Below are 6848 nucleotides of genomic sequence, written 5' to 3'. Positions count from 1 at the left end.
AGCTAATTTTTTCAATTTTATGGGGCTTTTACAAGAACCATTTTTGAAAAAGTTTAAGTGGACCCATAAAAGCATAAAAGTTGTATATATTTATGGTATCTTCTGATATTGTAATATATGTATACATTGCTCAGTGTTGAAATCATGGTATACATATTTATCTCCACAGATAATATTATTGCCATAGTGAAAACATTCAACATCCTTTCTTTTAGATTTAGGCTATTGTTCATTGAATTTCAAAGTATAAGTCACAAGGAAACTTAGAAAATACTTTCAGAAGTGTGCAAAAAAATCCATACATATTAAATGGTATACAGCTAATACATATGTGAAAATGAGTAGCAATAAATTAGTCAGATAAGAAGAAAAATCTCAAATGAATTATTCTACCTTAGAATTTTGAAACTGAAGGATAAACTAAACACAAAATGACCAGAGGACTAAAACATAAACATTTATGTAAAAATAATTAAAACTTACAGCAGCAATTAATTAACTATTAAACAGAAATTAATGGAGAAAAGTCACTGTTATCAAACGTTGGTTCTTGGAAGATGAAGCAAGATTAGTGCATAGTAAGAGATAGGGAGGAGTAAGAAATTCTGGCATGCTATTGTACAACAGGGTAACTATATAATATACTAAATATTTGTATTCACTATTGAAAATATAGCAGAGACGGTCCCCATTATTATTAATAGTCTATTTTTCCCTTGAATTCACTCAGTTTATGCATCACATTTGCATGCTCTTTTTTTGTCAAGTGTATATGTGTTTATATTGTTGTAGTCTGTTGCTGATCCATGTTTTTTGTAAATTTTAAGTATTTTCTTTGTTTTGAGGAGTTTTGTCTTAAAGTATGTTTTTGTTTTATTTTAATATATCTATTACTCACTGCTCTCTTTTAGTTATTGGTTTTTGTGGTGGATTGACAAATTGTAACACCCAGCTGAACTGAATCAGCATGGTGCCAGATGTGGAGGGCCCACCAGAGGACCCTTGTCAACAGCATAAAAAGGGGAACTGGAGAGGAAGATGTGGAGGTTGTTGGTTCTCCTGGAGGAGCTTGCAGTGCTGGCTTTCTTGATATGAACTGGACTGTTCTCATCATCAGAGGAGTTTGAGACCTTGCTGGCACTGAGAATGGCTACAATTCACATTTTGGGAGCTCTGGTCCTTACTTTGACTTTTGCTTCCTGGCTCCAGTGCAGATTCCTCAGCCTACTGGCACAGGCTTTGTAGCTTCATCCTACTGGCACAGACTTTCTAGCTTCTGCAACTGATCTTTGGGCCTTCTCAGTGTAGATTCTTGAAACAGACTTGCATTAGACATTGTCATGGGCTCTATGCCTTCAGCTGGACTCATTCAGGACATTGCCATGGGATCTAGGCCCTCAACTGGATTCTTTGGGTCTTTAGTGTGTGGACAGATTTCCTGCACTCTTTTGTACTTGACCCTTTGAGTGACTACTATATAGTAATCTTATAAATTATGTGTCCTGTATTAAATTGTTTCCCTTGCAAACCCTGATGACAGCAGTTGTATATCTGTACATATTATATACATGTACAAATATTTATATGGTTGAACTCTCAATTTTTGTTTTTGAACCTCAAATATGTCTTTTATACATAGCATATGTGTACATCATACTTATTTAAACCATTTTGCCAATCTTTTGCTTTTGATAGGAGTATTTAGATTACTTACAATTAATGTAATTATGACATTAGGATACATGTCTATTATTTCAGTGTTTGTTTCCTATGTGTCTTTTTCCTGTACTCCTTTTGTATTCCTCCATAACTAAATTATTTTGTAACTTTTAATGTACCATTTAGATTCTCATGTTGTTTGTTTTACTGTAATGTTTATTATTTTTCATGGTTGCCCTGGGGGTTGAAATTAACATATTAACTCGCAATGTTAGTTCATATTAATAAAAACTTAATTTCAATAATAAAACTCTGTTCTTATATGGGATCCATTCCTTTCTCACTCCTATTATTATTATCCTATAAATAATGATATATGGTGTATGCAGCTCAGTGTATATTTATAATTATTATTTTATGTAATTGTCTTTTTCAAGAAAATGTATAGATAAAATATACTGATATTTTCTATGGCATTAAGCAGTGTTCTTTATTATTTCATGTGGGTTTCAGTTACTGTCTATAGTGACCTGTCATTCCAATCTGCAAGATTTCCTTTACTGTTTCTTTTATAAAATACTTGCTGGCAATTGATGCTTTCAGCTTTGGTTTAATCTAGAAATCTTTTGATTTCAGCTTTACTTTTTAAATTTCTGCTTTATTTTTGAAGGATAGTCTTTCTAAATATACAATTCTTAGTTGACAGATTTTATCTTTCAGTCATAACTTTGAATATGTCATAGAACTGCCTTCTATTATCTGATGAGACATCAGATGTTAATGATTTGGATGATCCCTTGTTATGAGAAATCATTTACATTTTTTGATTTCAAGATTCTTTATCTTGAATTTCAAGATTCTTTATCTTTTTCTATTGGTAGTTTGATTAATGAAGTCTGACTGTAGCTTTCTTAAGTATATCCTACTGCAAACTTTTTTGTATGTGTTGATGAATGTTTTTTACAATTTGAGAAGAGTTTGGCAATTATTTTTGTCCCTTTGTCTTCTAGCATCCGCATTAAGTATATGTTGCTATGCTTGATGGTATTACACAATTCTCTGAGGCGTTATTCATTATTCTTTTTCTGTCTGCTTTTTTCTTCTCCCATCTCATATCTTTCACTGAGACACTGAAGTAATTTTTTGAAGATTTTATCTAATGTATACATAGCTTTAGAATTAATATTGTCTGTTTTTATATAAATTCTACTATTTATTGATTTACTCTATTTGGTGAGATAGTGTTCTCTTACTTTTCTTTCATAGTTTCTTTTCTTTCTTTGTACATACTTATAGTAGTCTTTTAAAAGTCTTTATCTCATAAGTTCAGTCTTTGGTCTTTCTCACAGACAGTTCTTACTGACTACTTTTATACTTGCAAATGGGCACTATTGCTTATTTCTTTACATGTCTTATAAGTTTTTGAATACTGGAGATTTAAAATAATATGCTATGGAAAATATTTAGTTGGATTCTTCTTTCCCATGCAATGACTTCTGTTGTTTTTAATTTTTTAGTGATTCTCTGAAGTTCTTCTGTAAAGTCTGCATTTTTTAAATCATGTGTGGCTGACAAAGTCCCTTGTAATGTAGCTCAGAGGTCTGATAATGACTGAATAGACATTGTCTTAAATATCTGGAACTAACTAGTTCCATCCATTGCTCAGTGGTTCAGCTCGTATCTTGGGGCATACCATCAGTGCTATTTCCACCTGAGCCTTCACTTTCCACAGCTGTAGAACCTCACAACAAGCCTGAATTGAGACCTATGGGCATTTTGGGTTGTAGGCATGGGTCTCAAGAATGTCCCCTTACCCATGCTAACCTGGTGATACTAGTGTAAGTGACAAATATGCCAACATAAAAAACGTGATGCCTTCATTTTACAAAACCATGAGACATTAAGAATTCAATGAATAGAAAGTACATGATAGAAGAGTCTCAGTATTCTCATAGAACTACATAAAATTAGTACATGATAAAAGGAGGGTGAGAAAGTGTCAGAGCAAGGATAATTTATTCACAGTAGCTCTGAGAACTTTTCTAAAGTCTGGTCTGCTCTTTAATTTACTACTGTTTTGTCTTTTTAAGGAACAGTGGGTAAAAGGACAATTAGTTACATGTGGTGATCTCAGAACAATATGACCATGTGTTTTTTCTTTGTTAGAGAAATGTACAGGTCTTGGGTTTTGTCACATGAAACATGACATAATAACAAAAGTAATGGCATGGGATGTATCTAGAGAAATGGTTTGAAACAGATTTAAAGTTATAAAAGAATAACATAATTCAAGCAGAACTCAGTACTTAAGAGAGTTTCAAAAATACTTTCCTGTAACTCCAAGAGTTGCAGTTAGCTAGCTGAGTGTTCCTGGTGACATGAGTGAGAAGACTGAAAGTTTAATGTGGAGAGTCTTAACAATCACATGTATAAAGTGAAGTCTGAATGATATTTTATTTTCTATCTACATAACTAACTACTTATGAAAATCATTCCATGTTTATGATGCTTTAACATTATGCAAGTCTCCAAAAACATAGGTAGTGAACTTCTGGGAAAAGGATGAGAATCTAAAAATGAGTATTGTAACAGCTTCATCCAAATGAGGTTTTGTAAAAGTGTACAAAAACATGCACAGTTGCATTTCTGAATTTTGTCATTGTGTAAGTGGTATTTTAATTTTAAGTAGTAGTAATTTTATATGACACTTAAAAATCAAAAAGTTTTCAGAAGATGTAGCTCAGTGGTATTTACTTAGCATTTGCAAAGCCTGAGGCTTAATATCCAATATTGTAAAAAATGAATAAATGAAAGATTGACTGGATGAATAAATAAATAAATTGTATGACATATAAAATTTAAAAAGCAGACCTGTGATCACTTGTCTGCATTCCTAAGTTATGCACACACACTCTCACACACACAAACATGCAGAGACATACATAAAATATGTAATTGATATTGACATCTAAGTTTTTAAATAACATAACCTTTAAAAGTAGGTATACTTTAGCAGTGGTTTTTAATATTTCCTACAGAAAAAGAAATCAGACTGACTCAGGAAATTTATCAATTTTGAAAATGTTGCTCAGATAGTGGTGCAGCAGTCTTCATTTGACAGTCATGCAAACAACTTCCTCTCTTGTAGAGAGAGGAATAATTTCTCTTTGGAATATATATTGATCATTTTCCCTCCACAGATGCAAAATTCCTGACACCCAAAACTTAAAGGCTTATAGATTTGGGGTGATAGAGATTACTGTGAAGTGGCTCTGAGTGGGATTTAATATTAACCTATTGGCTTTTCATGTTTACTTGTGAGTTTGTTCAAGGCTTAGGCCCCTTGTCTGGAGATGGGCAATGGACTCATAGTAAGTGAACCTCTATGAGTCACTGGTCCCCACTGACTGAGGCCTGTAGAGGCTGGTAAAATGAAGGACAAGACAAGGCCACAGCTAGAGACATCTGGCTCCAACCTGAATTAATTAGATAGACTGTATCTGCAGGCATTTCATTCCTGGGTGGAAACCTACCTGGAGATAACATAATTCTCCTAAATTAACATAATGTCTTGGAAAAGCCCTTAAGTGGACTTTCAGCGTCCTTGAACAGCCTTGCCATTCAAGGCTGAGTCCTGCCTTTCTTCAGTATTCCCCACTTGGTTCTGATAACTAAATAAATATGGGCCACCCATAGAAGATCTTTGTCTCAGCCCCCAGAGAATCTCAAATTCTGTTGGAGGATTTTGATCCTCCTGGAGCCCTGAAACCATTCCATTTGTCTCTTTCATTTAGCCTTCCCTGTCCACTCATTTGGGAGATTGCAGGCCTGATTCATCTGCAATAACTAAGGGATATTGTTATCACAATACTGGGGTTTCAGTCAATTGTTGTCTGGCTCCAAGGGAGAAATTACCTCGTGAAAGGGCATACTGGAGAAAAGGTGTTCATCTCATAGCAACAGCAGGAAGGAGAAGGAGGGAAGGAGAGAGAGGGAAGGAGAGAGAAGGAAAGAGAGAGAAAAGAAGAAGAGGAGGAGGAGGAGGAGAGGAAGAAGAGAAGAAGGAAGAGGAGAATAGAAGAAAAGAAAAGACAGGAGAGAGGGAAAAGGTGGTGCCAGCAACAAGAATTCACCTTTCCAGTTAACGCCCCACCTTCCCCCACCACCCAGTGACCTGCCCCTTCTGACCAAGTCCCAACTCAGAACAGGAAAGTTTTGAGGACATTTTAGATTAAAACCATGAAGTTCCACCTTGGGTTCCCCAAAGGCTCATGTCCATCTCAATACAAAAAATATACTTAATCCATCTTTAAGTGTTGCCAGAGTCATAACAGTTGCAGCACTGCTGAAAAGTCCAACTCCACTCTTTTCTGAGACTCAAAGCACATTTTTAGTTGTGAACTCCTGTGAAAATCAACAAAAATGTTTAATGCTTGTAACAAACAACTGTACAGAGTAAACATTCCCATTGCAAAAAGCAAGAATAGAGAAACAGGAATTGGACAAAGCGAGACTGTAACTCAGCAGAGGTCATTAAATCCCACATAATTAAACATTAAATCCCATAGTTTCATGTCTAGCACCAACAGCATGTTTCAGTGAGATATGAGTTCCACGGGGCTTTGACAGCATCTTGTCTACAGTCCTTCAGGTTGTAGAGCACATGGCCTTCCTCTTGGGAAATCTCTGCTTCCTTCCTGTGGTTTTTTTTTTTTTTTTTTTAGAAGACATTCTATGTTTCCTACTTTCCTAACTTTCTGGAGTTGCCACTCCACTTTCAGCATTATTCTCACAGCTTCATGCACTGCCCTCTCAGTGGCTTCTTTTCTGGCCTTTCAAGCTTTCCTCTGAAGTCTGAGTGGAAGCCTCCATAACCTCACAAATCTTTTATTCTGCATATGTGTAAAGCCACAAGCATGGAGGATGCTGAGGTCTCCTGTCAGTTTAAGCATTAGCCTGGCCCCTGTGGACCATGGATCCTGTGCTTCTGAATACCTGGATGGCTTAATTCAGGCCAACACTTCCCTAGGTAACCCTGAATGGGTGGGGGCTGAGGCTCTCTCCTCAGAGAAAACTCTTTCACAGGAGTTTACCCTTTTACACCCTGAGTCTGTGTTAGGTGATGTCTGGCTATTTTCCGAGATGCCCTAAAGACATTTTTTCTACTGTCCTAGTGCCACATACTTGAT

The sequence above is a fragment of the Chinchilla lanigera genome, unplaced genomic scaffold (genome assembly GCF_000276665.1).
Source record: "Chinchilla lanigera isolate Chin_1 unplaced genomic scaffold, ChiLan1.0 scaffold00013, whole genome shotgun sequence".
Classification (NCBI taxonomy): domain Eukaryota; kingdom Metazoa; phylum Chordata; class Mammalia; order Rodentia; family Chinchillidae; genus Chinchilla; species Chinchilla lanigera.
Note: the sequence above shows the minus strand (reverse complement) of the source record.